Source organism: Microtus pennsylvanicus, chromosome 11, assembly GCF_037038515.1.
Source record: "Microtus pennsylvanicus isolate mMicPen1 chromosome 11, mMicPen1.hap1, whole genome shotgun sequence".
Taxonomy (NCBI): Eukaryota; Metazoa; Chordata; class Mammalia; order Rodentia; family Cricetidae; genus Microtus; species Microtus pennsylvanicus.
The window spans coordinates 92,738,829-92,759,091 of record NC_134589.1 but is presented as its reverse complement, the minus strand read 5'-3'; the positions used below and the strand labels follow the sequence as shown (position 1 = coordinate 92,759,091).

The 20,263-nt window shown below is 39.5% G+C and overlaps 1 protein-coding gene across 3 annotated transcripts in view; it reads left to right on the top strand.

The window, feature by feature from the left end:
* The window catches only part of Crebbp (CREB binding lysine acetyltransferase), a 139,028-nt gene that overhangs the window by 49,162 nt on the left and 69,603 nt on the right, over positions 1-20,263 (top strand). The gene's annotated exons all lie outside the window — the stretch shown is intronic.

Here is a 20,263-nt window from a genome sequence, read left to right as displayed (position 1 = left end):
ATGGACTGCAGTTAGTAGCCTGTAGTGATTATGTGCTTCACACTTTACAAATGATTTCTTTTTTCTAAGTTGTCCACAGAATAATTTTAGTGTACCAACCTGTAAAGTGCTGTGCTTTTCTCAATGTATTTGAGCCAAAATATGGTGACCAGCTTTTCCAAAATGTTTCTTCTGTATTTTGGAAAGAGTTATATTTACCATAGACAGTAATTTGTTGTCCATCTGCCACTAAGTTAAAACACTTAAGGGTTTTTATGCTGATTGTGATGTAATATTTTGGTCTTTTTCAATATGTATATATATGCTTATAGCATAAATTTTTTAGCATAGTCCTAAATTACTGTTTTTAACTCTTAGTGAGTTATGGTGCATGCGAGCAGGACCAAGATGCCTCTGTGCTGGTGTTGGTGCTGTGCCAAGAGTTCTGCAAACAGGGTTTCTTGTTGTTCCATGTTTAATAACCTTCTGAAGTGGGCTGTATATCTACTTTCCACAAAAAGTAACCTGTCCTGAGCCATAGTCTTGCTTGTACAGGACGTTGTTCAAAATGACACATTAGAAAGTAGCAGCTTTTACTTATACCCCACCTGTAGTTGACTCAAAATTATATTTGTTTACCACTTGTCTATAAAATGATAGACAAGTATATTATGTCTTGGTTTTTTTTCTGTATAGGTTTCCCCTTATACAAAATTTATAGAAATTAATAGCTGAGAGTCATTTCCCAGGACTACTTTTTATTAAAGGATCTACTTCTTACAGTCTAAAAAAATGCATTCCTGTGCACTGCGATTTGCCTGACATCTGAGCAAGCCATAGCTCTGTAGTTAAAGTATCTGTTCAGCCAATCAGGCTTTACAAGGCCCATAAGAAAGTAGACTTTTCTCAGAAGTGTATGTTTGTGTTTAATGCAGGTAGCCACCATACTTATGTCTCTATACATTTTGAGTCTATAGAACAATCTGCCTCTGAAATATCTTTTTATTCTTTCATGTTTTTGTTTGTCCTGGAACTCACTGTGTAGGCCAGGCTCACCTCAAACTCACAGTAATCTGCCCAACTCAGCCTCCTGAGTGCTGAGGTTAAAGATGTACACCACCATGCCTGGCTAAGTATCTGTTTTTTTATATATATTTAAATGGGTACTGTTTGCTTTTATGTATCTCATGCATGCAGTTTTTATGAAGGCCAGGAGAGTGCGTCAGATACCTGCTATGACTGCAGTTACAGAAGAACCTGACCCAGGTCCTCTGCAGTAGCAAGTCCTCTTAGCTGCCGAGTCATCTGTCTTTCTTACATTGTGATAGCAAAGAGAGGTTTAATTTGTAACTTTCTGGGTGTTACAAATTAATTTCTGGGTGGGTTTTCTATTTGTTTTGTTGGTTGTTTTGTTTTCTTTTTTAATATTTACTTTATTTTATGTGCATGAGTGTTTTGCTTGCATTTATGGATGTGTGCTACATTCGAGCCTGGTGCCCTCAGAGGCCAGAAATGGGTATTGATGCCTGGAACTGGAGTTACATGGTGTTATGAGCCACCATGCAGGTGGTAGGAACCAAACCCAGATCCTCTGCAAGAACAGTACCACACTAAACCACCACCACACCATCTCTCCAGCCTCACCTGTTCCACGGTTTTTAACATTTTTAAAAATAAAACATAGAATAATATAACCAATGTCTGTATTTTTATATCTCAAAATTATTACCTGTTGACATTTTTTGTTGATTTGCTTTTCATTTTAAAGTCATCTTTATTTTTGAGCTGTTTTAGGTTCATAGAGGGTCTTTTTAAATTATAAACTGACTGGCCTAGTATCTCAGGCTTTTTATTAACTCTTATAACTTATATTAACCCATAATTCTTGTCTGTGTTAGCCATGAAGCTTGGTACCTTTTTTGGTGAGGCAGTCACATCCTGTGTCCTCTACATCTGGATCACGACTGCAGACCGAAACTTTCCTCTTCCCATAATTCTCATTGCCACACCTCTAGTTCCTGCCTGGCTACTGGCCAATCAGTGTTTATTAAACAAGTAGAAGAAACAAATCTTTACAGGGTAAACCATTGTCCCACAGCACTTGCTCCCCCTTATTTTTTCAAAAACAAAAACTCTGAATCTAATATCTTTTGTTTAGCTTTTTGTCCAAACCATTATTCATAACATATTGTTATGAACACTCTAAACAAAGATAGATATTCATAATCCATTTTTTAGGAATGTGGGGATAGTTTTCCGGGCTGCTTCCTGCTGATTGGGGGCACTGATAATCTTATAGGGACCTAAAGAAAATTTATAATTTTGGTCAAGTAGTGATTGGAGTATCCTGTGAGGCTTGATCATCTCAGGCAACAGTCTTTGAACTGTTCTGGATGTAGAACTCAGACATCTGGGCCATCTATTCCTGCTGGAGATTTCTCAGGGGGTCTTCCTTGATGAAACCTGATTTTTCTTAACCCAGAATAAATCTATGGCCTCTCATTTCCTGTAGAAACAAAAGCAAGACCTCTTCTCCAAAGTAACATACCTTTTGACTTCAATTTTGAAGTCAAGGTACTTTCTTGGATTAATTCAGCACTTATAAACAAGTGTATTTTAGCAGCTGTTGCTCTTTTCTCAGCATTTAAACAATTCAAAGAGAACATAATAACCTATAGTATCCAGACTCTCTGTGTATTTTTCATCTTTACATGGCTTTATTTTAACCTCTATTTTATTTCTATTTTTAATTTTTGGCTTTTTGAGAGAGGGTTTCCGAGACAGGGTTTCTCTGACTGTCCTGCCACACACTCTGTAAACCAGGCTGTCCTTAAACTCACAGAGATCTGCCTGCCGCTGCCTCCCAAGTGTTGGGATTAAAGATGTGTGCCACCACATCCAACTACTCTTTTTTTTTTTTTTCTTTTAAGGACTTAATCCTTTTTCTTTTCTCTCCCAACTCTACATATATTTTTAAACACACTGCAAACTGTTTAGAGGCATTTTCATCTGAAACTATCTTTACTGTATCTCTCTTTTTCTGACCACATAAGTCTTTAATTTGCTAAACGATATGACTAGGATTAAAGCTGTGGCTTTGATGTCTAGATCCACCCCATTTCTTTGTTTTCTGAGAAGCTAGCTTCATGGTGGAGGTACTGGCTGGAGCCATGTTTATTGCCACAATTGTATGGCGTTTCAAGATCCGTGCACCACCAAGATTAGCCTATAATTCTTGTCTGTGTTAGCCACACGGCTTGGTACTTTTTTCTGCGAGGCAGTCACATCTCGAGTCCTCTGCATCTGGGTTACGGCTGCCTCATAAAGGATTTTCAAGATAGTACAGAAGTCCTGTGTTTGTTCTTCACTGTTAGTCCACTGAACCTTCCCTGTTAATGTCTCATATTCTTGTGGTACATTTGTCACAGTTATTGAACTAGAACTGACACACAATGATTGACTGACAGCAATACTTGAGTCCGACTTCTTTGATTTTTTTTTCTTTATATCCTCCTGTTCTTGGTGCCCATCTAACATATTACTACATGTAATAATCAGAGTTCTTTAGGTTTTTCTCAAAGGCAATAGTTTTCCTTATTGTTTCTTGTGTTTTGATGACCTTGACAGTTTGAAAACTGATTAGAGATATTGCTGAATGTCCTTCTTTTGGTATTTCGCTGATGTTTTTCTCATAAGGATAAGATCATAAGGGCCGGAAAGATGGATCAGTGGAAAGCATTTGTTGCTTTTGCAAAAGGCTGGGATTAAAAGCATGCACTACTACCACCCGGTTCCTATGGTGGGATTAAAGGTGTGTGTCACCATTGCCTGGTCTTGTAAGGCCAGAGGGACTGTTTTACTCTCTGATCTTCAGGCAAGCTTTATTTATTAAAATACAAATGAAATATCACTACATTTCTCCTTTTTGTCTAACATGAAAAGTTTTGGTTTCCAGCTCCCATGTGGTCCCAACTATTTGTAGCTTCAGTTCCATGGGATCTGACGATACAGGCACCAAACATACATGTAGTGCATATACATACATGGCAAGAAATACGCTGATAAACATAAAATAAATCTTTTTCTTTTTTAAAGAATAGAGTTATAAGAATCTGTAGGAAAATAAATTTGGTCAATTGCTATTTTACTCTCACCGCATCAAGGATGTGCACACCACCAACATGACTCATTATCACCTGTGATGTTGCTCTTAATGCTTGGCAGAGGTTTGATCCTTAGGTTTCTCTGCTGTAACATTATTCCTTACCTCCCTTTGTACTGTCACACACCTAAGGGTAGGGATGATGTTCCCCTTCCTTTAAGGTAGAATGTCTATACAGTTTATTTGCTCATCTTTGTCTCTTCATAGTTTTTCATTAAATTTAGCTTAAAATATACATGCTTCATCTTGTTTAAAAACTTAGTGTTGGCTGGGTTTGGTGGTACATATCTTTATTTTTTTATTTTTAGTTATAAACTGATGGCCTACTAGCTCAGACTTCTTATTAACTCTTATAACTTATATTAGCCCATTATTCTTATCTGTGCTAGCCACGTGGCTGGGTACCTTATTTGGCGAGGCAGTCACATCTTGCTTGCTCTGTGGCTGGGTCAGCTGAGCTTCCCTCTACCCAGCATTCTCATTGCCCTGCCTCTACTTCCTGCCTGGCTACCGGTCAATCAGCATTTATTTAAAATATAAGTGACAGGGTACAGACCATTGTCCCACAGCACTCCCCTCCCTTAAAAAAAAAACAAACAAGAACTCTGAATCTGATATCCTTTGTTTAGCTTTTCTCCTGACCATTATGCGTAACAGCTTGTAACCAACATTCTAAACAAAGAAAAATATCCAAGTCCATTTTTTGGGAATGTGGGCTTAGTTTTCCAGGCTACTTCATACTGGTTGGGGGCACTGATAAATAATCTCTACTCAGGAGGCAGAGACAGGTGGATGGATGTCTGAGATCAATATTAGCCTAGTCTACATAGCAAGTTTCAGAGCAGACAGTTACATAGTGAGATCTTGTCTCAACACAATAGAAAAAAAACTAACAACAATAAAATTAACAACAAAAACAAAAAGCTTTGTAACCATTAAAAATTACGCATATTGACTTGATTTATTATAACTTTGTTCATGACTTTTTGAATTACTAGTTTTTTGTCTATTGCAGTTTTCTATGTTGATTCTTTCTGTTTCTGAGGGTTTACAACCACATTTTCATATGAAAATTTTGATATTTACAAGAGGTTCAGATAGGGGTATGGGTAAATTTATTTTATCGATTTTTATTGCGCTCTATATTTTTCTCTGCTCCCCTCCCTGCCTCTCTCCTCCCCCTTCAGACCTCCCCCTTCAGCTTTCCCCCAAGGTCCCCATGCTCCCAATTTACTCAGGAGATCTTGTCTTTTTCTACTTCCCATATAGATTAGATCAGTGTAAGTCTTTCTTAGTGTTCTCATTATTGTCTAAGTTCTCTGGGATTGTGGTTTGTAGGCTGGTTTTCTTTGCTTTATGTTTAAAAGCCACTTGTGAGTGAGTACATGTGATAATTGTCTTTCTGTGTCTGGGTTACCTCACTCAAAATAATGTTTTCTAGCTCCATCCATTCTCCTGCAAAATTCAAGCTGTCGTTATTTTTTTCTGCTGTGTAGTACTCCATTTTGTAAACATACCACATTTTCCTTATCCATTCTTCGGTAGAGGGGCATTAGGTTGTTTCCAGGTTCTGGCTATGACAAACAATGGTGCTATGAACATAGTTGAGCACATGTCCTTGTGGCACGATTGAGCATCCTTTGGATATATACCCAAAAGTGGTATTACTGGGTCTTGAGGAATTTGTTTCCTAATTTTCTAAGAAACCATCACATTGACATGCAAAGGGGTTGCACCAGCTTGTATTCCCACCAGCAATGCAGAAGTGTTCCCCTTTCCCCCACAACCTCTCCAGCAAAAGTTGTCATCGTGTTTTTGATCTTGACCATTCTTACGGGTGTAATATGGAATCTCAGAGTTGTTTTGATTTTCATTTCTCTGATGACTAAGGATACTGAGCATTTCCTTAAGTGTCTTTTAGCCATTTTAGAGTCCTCTGTTGAGAGTTCTCTGTTTAGGTCTGTACTCTTTTTTTTTTTTTTTTGATTATGTGATCTTTTGATGACCAGTTTCTTGAGTTCTTTGTATATTTTGGAGATCAGACCTCTGTCTGATGTGGGGTTAGTGAAGATCTTTTCCCATTTCATAGGCTGTTTTTTGTCTTGCTGACTGTGTCCTTTGCTTTACAGAAGCTTTTCAGTTTCAGGAGGTCCCATTTATTAATTGTTTCTCTCAGTGTCTGTGCTACAGGGGTTATTTTAGGAAGTGGTCTCCTGTGCCAATGTGTTCAATTGTATTTCCCACTTTCTCTTCTATAAGTAAGGTTCAGTGTGTTTAGCTTTATGTTGAGGTCTTTGATCCATTTGGACTTGAGTTTTGTGCATGGTGATAATTATGGGTCTATTTTCATTCTTCTACATGTTGATATCCAGTTATGCTAGCACCATTTGTTAAATATGCTTTCTTTTTTCCATTTGATATTTTTTGCTTCTTTGTCAAAAATCAGGTGTTCGAAGGTGTGTGGATTAATATCCGGGTCTTCTATTTGGTTCCATTTGTCCTCCTGTCTGTTTTTATGCCAATACCAGGCTGTTTTCAGTACTGCAGCTCTGTAGTAGAGTTTGAAGTCAGGGATTGTGATGCCTCCAGAAGTTCTTTTATTGTACAGGATTGTTTTGGCTATCCTGGGTTTTTTGCTTTTCCATATGAAGTTGAGTATCGTTCTTTCAAGATCAGTGAAGAATTTTGCTTGGATTTTGATGGGCATTGCATTGAATCTGTAGATTGTTTTTGGTAAGATTGCCATTTTTACTATGTTAATTCTGCCTACCCAAGAGCATGGGAGATCTTTCCACTTTCTGGTGTCTTTTTCAATTTTCTTCTTCAAAGATTTAAAGTTCTTGTCATACAAGTCTTCCACTTGTTTGGTTAGAGTTACTCTGATATATTTTATACTATTTGTGGCTGTTGTGAAGGGTGTTGTTTCTCTGATTTCTTTCAGTATGGGTGAATTTCAACAAGAGATTTTTGCCTTAGTCATTCTTTCAAAAATTAGGTATACTATACCAGCACAGATCTAACAGGACTGCAAGTTCAAGGCCAACCTGGGCTCCCTATTAAAATGCTCTGTCTCTCACACAAAAACATACTTAAAAATTAGCATTACCCTGAAGCAGATTTGCTTATCTTAGATAAGCAAATTTACTTTGTATAATGTGTATTCTATGTAGAAATTTTGTCTTATTTTTGACTGTAGACAGAGTTTTGAGCTCTTGTATATTTTGAGACAAGTATCTAAAAGTCTGTTCCCTGTTAGGAACCAGTAATTTGCTGAATGGCGTGGTGTATGCCTTTAATCCCAGGCCTAGGGGCTGGGGGTGGGGGGCAGAGGCAGGTGGATCTCTGTGAAGTCAAGGCTAGCATGGTGTACAGAGAGAGTTCCAGGACATTCAGGGTTATACAGAGAAACCCTGTCTCGACAAAAAACAAAAGCCAAAAATTTAATGTGACATTTTCTTATTAGGAAAAGCCAATATTTAATCAGCAGATAATGATGTCAAACTTACATGCACATCACCGATTAAGGATAAGAATGTGGCTCTTACCTTTGACTTTTGAAAAATAGCACAATCTGTAGTAATCTCTGTATACAGTCAGGATTGCAGTAATTGCTTTATTTTCTAAGTGGAAACTTCATGTGCTCAAAACTGAGGTGTACTCATTTTGTATTTCTCTCCCAAGTAATAAAGAATGAGCTGTAACATAGGCCATCTTAAATGTTTGACACAAAGAGAAAGGTAGTGCTGGGAGATGCAGACTTCAAACATTATCTTGCAGTTACTGATTTTAGTTTTTGCCTGTCTTTTTAAACTTAGAAAGTGTTCATTTCAGATAGTCCTGGTTGCTCAGAGAGATATCCTCGTTCTATTTTTGGAAAGAGATCTTAAAGCCACTTCAAGATTGTACAGTGCCTTGTGGTTTTTCAGATTGTTTTCTTAAGTGCTGTCCCATTCAAATCAGCATATCATGTGCATTTGCAAGTACATATTCTCAACCATGAGCAGGTGTCCTTCTTAGAAAGGCATGGGGTACAGAGATAAGGATGGATAAGGAGGTTATAGTGTGCATGTATACATGTGCATATGTGTGTGTTTGTGTATGTGTGTATATTTTGAGTGATTTTGGGGGGGTCATTACCTTTTTGGCAACAGTGCTCTCTGGGTTGTATGACTTAGCCTTTGTTTTATCTACTGCTGTTGCTACTGTCACAGAGGGTTCTGTAAGCCAACGGGAGGGAAGCAAAAGGAGATGGGCAACTCTAACTCTTTGACTAAGTCCTTATGATTTGATTGTCAGATTTGAGCAGCTTTCATCTTGTTGTCATTGTTGTGAATGCTGTTTTTCCAAGATGGTGTTTAGCTCATAAACATTGATAGCCAGCTCATTCTTGTTTTTTTCCATTCTCTCTATTTTGTTTGATATCTCTCTCTCTCTCTCTCTCTCTCTCTCTCTCTCTCTCTCTCTCTCTCTGTGTGTGTGTGTGTGTGTGTGTGTGTGTGTGTGTGTGTGTGTGTGTGTGAGAGAGAGAGGGAGACACACACACACACTGACTACTGACGATATAACCTTGTCTAGTTTTGAACTTGTTCTATTGACCAGGCTTGCCTCAGATAGCCTAGCAGATGAAAGTGCTTGCTGTGAAATCCTGGTACTTGAGTTTGATTGCTAGAACCCATGGCAGAAGGAAAGAACCAATTTCCTTTTTTCTTCTTGTTGTTTTTCGAGACAGGGTTTCGCTGTAGTTTTTAGAGCCTGTTCTGGAACTAGCTCTTGTAGACCAGGCTGACCTCAAACTCACAGAGATCTGCTTGCCTCTGCCTCCCAAGTTCTGGGTTAAAGGCATACACCACTACTGTCCAGCAAGAGAGAACCAATTTTCAAAATTGTCCTCTGACATGTGGTGTGGTAAGCATGCACCCACACTCACACACATTCTACCCAAAGCAATAATAAAAGATCTTTTATAAGTTAGGTGTGGCATATGTATTTAATCCCAGGATCGCATAGTTTGAGGCTATCATTTGATGCTATCCTAGTGAGTTCCAGACCAGCCAGAGCCAGAACTACCTAATAAGATCCTGTTGCAAAAACACAAAAAAGTCCCGCCTTTCTCTGGACAGATGGTTACGTACTTGTGATATTATAGATGTTTAGGTTACTAGAGTAGAGATAAACTTTGAAGTTTCTTCCAGTGTCTTGTCACGATTTCTTTCTTGCTGATGATGTTGAACATTACTGGTGTTTTATAGTGGGTATTCCAGGCCCAGTTCTGGTTTGGTCTGTTGAGACTGGCTTCTTGGTCTGGGAATCCTCTCTCTACCTAGAGATCCATCCAGTTGATGAGGTGAAAGCACTCATCTGATTTCTTTGGGTCTTATGTCTATTACCCTGGTCATGAGAATACTTGCCCTTCCTGTGTAGTACTTTTACCACTCCACAGTACATTCTGAAAGATAACTAGCGGCTACTTTATTCTTGGTTGATAAACATGTGTAGGACTGCTGCCTTTTAAAATCCCAGCAACAGAGCTGAGTGAAACAGGTAGGCCAACTGGGTGGTGGTGTACACTTTTTAATCTCAGCACCCGGGAGGCAGGTGGATCTCTGAGTTCGAGGACAGTCAGGGCTACACAGAGAAACCTTGTTTCGGGAGAAAAAAAGGAAAAAAAGGAAACAGCAGCAGCAGGTGGGACTATATAATAGGTCCCATATAAGTCTCATTGCTGGCACAGTCTGTTCCTTATATAAGGTGGCTCCTTTCTGTGTGTTTTATTTGTTGTTGTTTAGTGAATGTAATGACATCTTACTGTTTGAACTTGGAAGAAAAATTTGACTCCAGTCTGTTTTGTAAGCTTTCCAATTTTCAGGTATCAAATAAATCCTAATGAAGCAGCATCTCTGGCTGCCACAATTGAACCACAGTTCAAATTGCAGTGATAATTGAACCTTTGTTTTACCAGGAGCCAGCACATGATTGCTGAAGCAGTAAACATAAGCTGTTTGAGCTTGACACTTGTTTCTGTTTTCCCTCCTTCCTACCTTTTCAGCAGAGACTGGTGGTAAAGATCTGATAGTGGTGGCCAAATCTCATTCATTCAGTTATTTTCCTAGTTACACTATCATACATTATTAGAGCAGTGTGTGACAGTCTTGTGATAAAAAAATATTTGGTGTAGATGTTATAAATAATTCAGAAGTTTTAAAAGAGAAAAACCTGGGGCTGCTGAAACAGTTAAGTAGGACTAGCCATGCAAACCTGATAAACCTGAGTTTAGTCCCTGGAACTCCCATGAAGGTAAGAGAACTGACTTCACAAAGTTGTCTTTTGACCTCCATGTTCACTCTGTTAACACACACACGCACACACACACTAATACATAAAATAGAGTTTAAAGAAAGAAAACCCTCCAGATTAATCACTAAATGTTTTGAGGTTGTACTCCGCCCCCCAACACTTGCTCTGTACATGTTTCTTGAGGATTATATACTTTGTGGTTTGCCCTTTTCATTTTACTCTTACAAGGTGTTTCTGTCACTAATCAGATGCTGTTTATACTGTGAAAGTTGTCTCAGTAGCCCACCAGTCACTTGACTCTGCTTCTCCCTTCTTTTGAGCTTCTCTGGGTCTCTGTGTGTCAGGTGCTACAGCTTTTAGCTACCTCCAAGTCCTCTGAGAAGCAGGCATCACTAGTCAGAAGCCCTCAATGTAAGAGTGTCGTTTGTCCATGATCTTTTTGATAGTGCTTTTTACAGTTAAGTATTTGATATGTTATAGAGTTTTGCACATGTCTTAAAATGCAAATGACAGTCACCTTTGAGAGTTCTTGGTTTACCTTTACCCATTCCAGGCCTCCTGTTGTCACTGATGTATAAAGCTCGACAGGAGTGAACAGCACAGAACCTGTTTGTATCCCTGTAGTTCCCACCTAGAGCTCACCCCACATACTGTTCTCTCATTGTCATGATAAAGCTAACAGCCTCTTTCAAGAACTTGTTCTTGCAGCTTGAGAGATGGATTAGTGGCTAAAGAACACTTGGCTGCTCTTCCTTTGGGACCTGAGTTTTGGTTCCTAGCACCCACTTTGGGCAGCTTATAACTGCCTGCAACTCCAGCTTCAGTGGTCTTCTAGACTCTGTGGGTACCCATATGCATGTGGCATACACATGTACAAAGCACGCGTGTGTGCACATGCACGCACGCATGAAAATACATACCTTTCTCAAAGAGAGCTTGTTTTTGTTTCATGCCCTGGTGTAGCAGAGGTGCATTTCTTGTGCTTGCTTTCTTTTGGGTCCTACTCTGTCCTCCTTCCCATTGTTCTGGGTCTTGCATTATTGATGCTTACATTATGTTGCTCCTTTGAGCCTTCCTCTAGTATCATTTGTCATTTTCATCAGTGAGTGGACTGTGAATTGTGAAGGATGGCATATCTGTCCTTTGTGTGTAGAGGGTTTGGGACACGTGTAGTTTATCCAGTGATGATCAATTCTGCTTGTCATATAGCTGAGTTACAGTTTGAATTAAAAACGTGTTGATAAAGGAAAATGATATTTTCCCTCATGTCTCCCATTATCTTCTCTTCCCCTTCTTCATTGCTACCGAGGGCCAGTCAGATTTGGGATCCCAAATTGTTCCTCACTGTGAATACCTGCATTTCCCAGAGTGTAAGACTGTCCTGTAATTTAAGCACTGATTGAAACTTTAAAAAGGCATAAAACTTAAAATATGAAAGAATTGTGAAAGTTTCACTGTGGTCACCTGAATGTTCCTGTTTTACGTATGAAAAACAACTTAAGGGAGGCAAGAGGTTCGTCCCTACCATGTGGCTAGTTATGAGCAGGATTAGAAACAAATTTCCAACTGCTCCCAGTCCAGTGTTTTGCTTATCAATGAACATAGATTGCATCCTAAAGAGATAGTGTCTTCAAAGGTCATGGCCTGCTGAGGCATAACACTGGTACTGAGTATGGCTTAATTACCAAAAAATTCTAGTGTCCCAGGCCTGGAGTTCTTACTGCCCTGCCAAGGTGCCTTAATGGAAGTCATATCCAAAGGAAACACGAGAAATGTTTTAAGTACTTTTGCAAGTAGGGTTTACCATTGGTAGCAAGTGTTAAGATCTGGGGCTGTGTCTTCCTCAGTGCTCCCAGGATGGCACTGTTACCGACCCGTATAAGCTCCCGCATTTCTGCTTCCCAGGTGTGCTCTGGTTGGTGAATATGCTGCCTATGGCATTGCTATTACTGGTGTATGTTCCTTAACTTTCCATTCATCAAGTTGAGGTGCTGGAAGGATTCCAAGAGCAAGTGGATGATAGCTGCCGACTGAATACAGCCATGTCTTTCCATGAAAACTACTCTTCTTGGCTCTTTTCTAGCAGTGGTGGGTTGCCAAGAGAGAAATACTTTGGCTTTACAAATGATGTAGCCATAGTCTAGAATAATAATGGTTCCTCTTTCCATTAGAAAGAATGAATATTACTGACCCTTAAATTATTTAGTTTTTTGTTTCGAATGTACTGAATCATATTTTCGTTGTTGTTTTTTGTTTTATTTTCTTTTGGTTTGTTTTTTTCCAGTCAGGGTTTCTCTTTATAGTTATAACTGTCTTGGGAACTCGCTGTGTAGTCCAGGCTGTCTTCAAACTCACAGCGATCCACCTGCCTCTGCCTCTGCCTCCATAATGCTGGGATTAAAGGTGTGCGCCACCAGCATCCAGCTGAATCATACTGTTTTTTATAAAACTCATTTAAATCTGTGGTTTTATGTGTATTCCATTGCATAGAGAAAGAATGTGCTGCCTATGGCATTGCCATTACTGGTGTATGAAAGGTTGGTGTAGAGAAAGGTTGAAAGTGTAATGGCATTTCATTTGTATTTTAATGAATAAAGCTTGCCTGAAGATCAGAAAAGTAAAACAGCCAGCTACTGGCTCTTTACCTCTACTTCAGACTGAAATGGCAATCCTGCCTCCATGAATCCTCAGAGTGAGACTGAGTCTGAGAGCTGTCTCCTCCTGTTTTAGAGTCCTCTCTAGTGCTGGGATTAAAGGTGTGTGTCATTGCTGCCTGATCTGTAAGGCAGGTCAGTCTGGCTGTTATACTTTTCTGATCTTCTCTCTGCTTAACTAACCTGTCATATCATAATGAAGATGCACCAAGTGGAGCAGTTGCTGTGTGGCCCACATGCTAGCAGGAAGCACCTTGGTTTCTTTATTCATGAGCATTTTTCAAGTTTTTGTTCAAATTTTAGCTAATGTGCATTATGCCAGTATATTTTCTGTTTCTTTATTTTTCTTGAGATAGTCTTCCTATGTAGCTTAGTCTGATTCTCCTGCCTCAGCTTCCTAGGTACTGGGACCATTGGTGGGTACTACCATACTCAATTGCTTCTTAATATCTTTTAAATTGGGATGAACAAAGTCTTCAAGTTGAAAATATTTATGATTTACCTGGATAGTTTGAAAATAATTGTCTCTTCATGGTATTTCTACAGGTAGTGAGCCCTAAGAGTGCTCTCTCTCATCCTTGTGTTTTTCATAGTCCTCAGAACATTTCTCTCAATCTGATACAATGATCCCAGCTGCCCTTTTGCTGCCAATTTGTGTGTAAGCTGCTCCCAGTCACTTGACATTCTCAAAATTCTGCTCCTTTATTTCATTATTATTGTAGGCAAACTTTGGAAAGAAGCCATATTTAGTGTAATTTGACCCCCAAAGCCTCAGAATAATCATCAGAGTACAAGTAGTCAGCATTTGTGTACTTTCTCTATGGTAGCTCCAATTTGGAATTCTTCATGAATATTTTTTTTTTTCAAATCCTTACACAGCCATTAGAAGGAGGTATTTTCATCACCATTGTACACCAAAACATGGAGAGTCTTAAGTAAACTGCCCCAGGAAAGGTCACACAGATAACAAGTGGCAGAGCCACCATTCAGACCCCAAAGCTCACAGGCTCGACTACAAGAAATTCCTGCTTCTGTAAATGGCATCTTACTTGGGGTAGTGTGCTAATATTTGTACGCCCCTTACATCAGACATTGTATTGCCATTGTCCTGCTGGCTGTAGTTTTCCAGGTCTTTGTGGATAGAGCCAGTGTCTCTGTCCAGTGGTTCTCATTTCAGTGTGGTGTACTTAGAAGACATAGTTCTATGCAATGGGGATTGACAGTCCTCCTGGTGTAGGACAAATGCACTGTGGTCACCTGAATGTTCCTGGTGTAGGACAGTGCCTCTGGTTTGCGTATATGACACTTAGAGTGAGGTCTTGAGCTGATCTCTGATGTTCCTGAGCTTTCTAGGCAACCCTTTGCTTGTCTGTGAAGTGACAGGTAGCAGCTTTGACTAAAAGTCATACTTTTCTTTTCTTTTTCTTTTGGTATGTTTTCAGGTCTCCCTCCCTCCATTTGTTATGGTATGTGGTTTAAGTGTATATAAAATTATGAGGAAAACTGAAGTCTACTTTTGGAAAAATAACTCCTGGTCTTACGGAAATCATATCAAACTTAGCACTTGTCACTGGAAGCATTCCCCATGGTCCTGCTGAGTCCTTGTGAGCTCCTGCATGGCCGCATGTGTCTGCTTGTATTCTCCTTCTTGGTGCTCACATAACCTGTCCCATTAGATTTGGTCATATCTGTCTGGCATTTCGTTGGACCTTCCTTTCAATATTAGAATGGTCATCTGGAAATGCAAATGTACTGTGGTCACCTGAATGTTCCTGTTTTGTGCATTTGTTGTAGGATGATTGACTTCATGAGTGGTTATGTGTGCAGTAAAACTCTGACATGAGGAATGGGGTTCTTTGAGGTCAGGGCTGAGCTGCTTGTTCTCTGAGTATTGCATTAGCTTAAGTTCATTTTCTCATGGGCAAGCAATATTCATTCTTGGAGCTCTTAGGAATTGGCCTCCTTTGAATATCTAATAATATATCTTTTAACACACACACGTTCATATCAAGTGTTAATACTTTAAACAAAAATCCTCTGTTCTGTCCCTACCGACAATTCCAGTTGTCTGCCCATTGTTTCAGCCCAGTGGAGTGTGGACTGCTCTTTTGGGAGAGGAGCTATCACTGGTGTGGTCTCAATATGGAGAAAATGCCTCTCTCTGCTCCTGTCCTGCAGAGAAGCAAGAAGGTAGATGTGTGGCATAGCACTCCTGTAAAGCCTGCCCTGGGAAGGGGCCTTCTTCAATGTCAGTGCCATTTGCCTTAAGCCCTCTAGCTTTTGTATTTCTGTGACTTGTCTTTTTGATTTGATAGAGATCTTGCTTGATGAGTTTGGAGAGGAAGGTGAACAGTTAGGATGCTCTCTTGGTTAGTGTAGTGCAGAGAATCTTTGTGTTCTTTTGGAGCCCAGAGCTTGTTTTATTATATCATTATAAGTAGGAAATAGTATTTGTTTCCCATTGAAACAAACTGAGGAGGCTTTCTGAAACCAGAGGTGCTCATTGAGGCTAATGGGTTAGTGTTCTGGTGCCCAGATTTGTTTGGTTTTGGGGGGAGAGAGAAGTGTGTCTCTAGGTTAGAACATAATGGGGTCTTATACCAGAGCCAAGGTTTGTTGGCATAGGAAGTAAGGCAAGAGAATTTGCTTTATTGACAGATTGTTCTCCTATTTGTGTTGTGATCAAATATAAAACTGCCATCCTGTAGAAATCAACTCTAAAGTGTCTTCAGCATTTTTAGCATGACCAGGTAAACTGCCAGTTGACTACTATATAGTTATTTTTATACTGTTTATTATTATTTGTTTGTGTGCATGGTATAAGTATGTGTTGGTGTGATTATGACTTACAGGTGTATGTTATTGTGCCCGGCTATTTATTTATTTGTTTGTTTATTGGGGGGAGTGTTGAGACAGGGTTTCTCTTTGTAGTTCTGGCTGTCCTGGAACTCACCCCTTGAACTCGCAGATTGCCTGCCTTTGCCTCCTGAGTGCTGGGATTAAAGGCGTGCACCACCACAGCCTGACTCCGTGCCCAGTTTTTACATTAGTGCTGAGGATCTGAACTCGGAGATCTTCAAAGCTTGTGAAATCAACACTTGACCAGCCTTCACTTCCAAAATTTAGAAAATAGAAGACAGCAGCGTCTCCCCCTAACCCCTCTCCCCCCATCATGCTGTGCTGTTGTGCCCTGGCTTCAGTGACTTGCTTTCTCCAGGACTGACATATGCTCTTGTTGGGGGAGGGGAGGTCTTAAAGTGGTGATGCCTTTGAGTGGTCATTTTTTGAGTTCTCTCCCCAAAAACTAAGCACCTTCAATGTGAGATAAATGTTTGAGGGAAGCAAGAGCTCCTGGTTTTATGCCCAAGACAGACTCGGCATGGATTGGCATAAGTACTGTTGTGGCAACTCTGTAGAGTTGAACAATGCTCTGTGCTTTCCATCATCTTTTTATGATGGTGTCTGTCAGAAGGATAGCCCATCCTTTCTTCCATTGTGTTGAAGGCTGTCAGTTGATTGTGGTTGTGCAGCCCAGGACCTGAGCAGCTTCTGTCTGGTTGCTGGATAATTGCCAGTTTGCCATGAGTGCCCTTGTGTCAGTGAGCAAAGCTTGCATGGGATTCTCCCTAGCCCACAGGCCCTTCCCGAGCTCAGTGGATCTCCTACCTTGGCTGCACAGACTCTCTTACCTACCTGTTGTGTACATTTCACTCATTAGGACTGCAATTTGCATAATTTTATTCTCCTAGTGAAGAAGGACATTGCCAGATAAGCAGATTCTTAGGTGACTGATTGGCATACATCATCACCGTGCTTTTTCATGGCAAGTAGATAGAGCTGTGAAGCATTATTTAATAGATTCCATTTTAGGAGAGTTCTTGTTGGTTTTTTAAATTTTTTTTGTTTTTTTATTTTATTTTTTTGTTGGTTTTGTTTTTGACTCCTACTTTACTTTTCTGTCTTTTGAGATGAACTTGAATTATCACTGACAGTTCCTTTTTTGCTTTGGGTTATACTCAAGAGTTTCAGTAGCAAGTTTAAACTAAATCTGATAAATTTAGCTTTAAATTTATTAGGTTATTAACAAGTAACTATTAGGAAATTAAAAGGACTAAGTATTTTGATTACTGATTGGTTTAGACATCTCAATTTTATTGTTTGATTGTGAGCACTGGTGCTAAGTATTAGCCTAGACTTGGCGGCTATAGATAATTTGATTTGATCAATGAAGAATGGATACAGAATTGGTAATCCAGAAATCTAGATATTCTAAAGTGAATGGCATTTCCTTAAATATGCAGCTAAGGTCATTGATTTCTACTTAATCTGTCTGTCTCTCTCTCTCTTTTTTTTTTTTTTAAGATGGGACAAGCCACTTGATACGAACTGTGGTGGCTTCTTAGAGACTTAGGTCTACGTTTTTGACTCAAAATTTAGCTACTAGCTCTGATCTGACTGAGAATGGACTGGTGCAGGAAAGGGTGTGGTGCCAGATGCTAAAGTTTGGACCTCCTGAGTTAGTCTGTAGGTTATAGGTTCAGGATGGGACTTTTGCCCTAACTTTGAAGATGTGTAGTGAGTTTCTTTGAACTGGATGCCTGCAGTGTGCTGTCTATGACCTAAGACTTTGCCTATGATTCTTAACCTTTTGGGACTTGAAGCCATGCTGAAATGGTCAGCTTGTCAAGGAGAAAAGATGTGAAGAAATTTCCTGAAGAAAGTTGAGTGTGCTAATGTACACAAGGCTGAGATGGGAGGATCATGAGTTCAAAGCCAACCTAGGCAACAAATGCAGCAAGACGATATCTTAGTAATTTAAAATTAAAGAAAGGAGTTGAGGTAATTGGAATAGAGAGGGAGGAAGACATTTTCTAAAGAAACCTATGAGAATATTTTGAAATACAGTATTTTTCCTTAAAATCAACCAGCTAGAAAGTGCTAGAGTCTAATCAGGCAAACACTAACCTACCTGACCAGATACACACTCCTGATGTTCACCTTGGCAAGGTGGTCTTTGGAATGATTCAAGAATGTTTGCAGTTTCAGAAAAAGACTTTTTAAAAGAATAGTTCAGGGGCTGGAGAAATAGCTCAGAGGTTAAGAGCACTGACTGCTCCTCCAGAGATCCTGAGTTCAATTTCCAGCACCTGCATAGTGGCTCACAACCATCTATACTGGATCTGGTGCCCTCTTCTGTCACGCAGGAATACATGCAAATACATCACTCATATACATAAAATACATAAATAAAGAATGGGTTAGGTATGCTTTCAGAATCATAGAGAGCCCTTGGGGGAAGTTTATTGTTCTGGTACTTGTGGTCTCTTTCTTGAGTGCAGGGTCATATGATGGCACTGGACCTTTCCCATACCCTGCATGCTACCTACTTTGGTTCTTGGTGCTAATTATTCTTGCTGTTGTATTCTAATTAATCTGGAAGCCTCTAGCCAACATTGGTTGGTTTTTTTTTTTTTTAATGTTTGTCAAGTTCAAGTATATAAGAAGCCAAGTCCTTGGAGAGTCGGAAAGCTCTATACATTCTCAACTGGGCATGGCTCATAGCAGACATTGGCAAATACTCGTGAACAGTGAGGGTGGATTGATTGTGGCTGAATGAAAGCATGCGCTCAGAAAGGTTTGGTTCAAAATTGAGAAATTTAGAAATGGGAAGTTTTACTTCTGTGAGTTTTTGTTACTGTTTTTTAAATCCCAGGCCCTTAAGAACAGTACGTGAGGGCCAGTGAGATGGTTCAGTTGGTAAAGCACTTTTCCATCAAGTGTATAATGTCCTGCCTGAGTTATGTAATAAAACATAGAGTAGTGGTTGCTACTTGAGTTAACCTAGTGTGTTGCTTTCTGAGAACAAAAAATTCTGTTTGTTTTTCTGAGTTTGAGATGACAGAGTTTTGTTCCAATCAGGAATGCCCTTTGTACTCACTTAGCTACTGCCTTGACCTAAGTCTCCTGAACTCGGGGTTGAGCCTCATTGCTGGGTTTGGTGAAGGATTTGTGTTTCTGATTACTTACATTAAATACCTAGTACAAAAGTTGCAGCTAGAATGGGTTCACTTTCAGATAGGTGAGAAAGCTCAGGTGCACATAGCAAACTCCTCTTCCCTTCCCCTTTGGCATGTAGGCATTATTAACATCAGTTGGAGTTAGTTGTGTTGTGTGTGGATTTGTTTGCAATCTAGACTTTTAGAGCTAAAAGAAATTAAGTGATTTAGAGACCTTGGAAGCAAAAAGATTGACTGCCATGAAAGGAATATACATTATACAGAGTGAGCTTACCAGCTGAGTGTGGTAGTGATTTCTTAGGTAGAAGTTAACCAGTGTATGTTGTTGGGTATGAAACCTATGACCTAGAACATATAGTGAAATTATCTTCTGAGCATCCCCAGTATAGGTGGAGTTTTTCCTGTCTTTTTGGCAGCTGCTTCCCAAATAACCAACACAGAGGCTTAATATTAATTGTAAATGCTCAGCTAATAGCTCGGACTTATTACTAGCTAACTCATTTTAAATTAATCTATATTTCTTATCTATGCTTTGCCACATGGCTTGGTACCTTTTCTCAGTACGGCACATTCATCTTGCTTCTTCCTACATGTTTGCAACCTTCCAGATTCCTATGACTCTGTCCTTCTTCCTCCCAGCATCCTTAGTCTGGTTGTCTTACCTATACTTCCTGAGTGCCTTTTTTATTAACTCAGTTAATATTTTTTTATTAATGAGAGCAACACATTTTCACAATGTACAGGATTATTCTACAGCACCCCAGCTTACTTGTAATTTCTTGAATAGAACTTTGGCCCTTGGAGGTCTTCCTGCTCAAGATTGTTCTTCCCACTCCAAACATCTAACAAAATATGATGCCAGACATGCAGAGCAAGTAATAGACATCAGAGAAGAATGTAAAGAATATAAATGTAAAAAATGTAAAGCTCTATTAAAAAAAAAAGTGGTCAACGAGAGCACCCTGTTTCTTTATTCCTCCTCAAGGGGACCAGGTACTTATTTGGACACTATTTTGGGGTTTCCCACATATACTCAAGGATGTTGGAGCTAATTGGATCTGTGTGTGGCTGGCCTGGAGGCAGAGGTGGGAGTCCCTCCTTCCTGACCTAGCCTTAATTTACTGGATAGTTGGTTTTATTTCAGCTTAGTCTAAAAG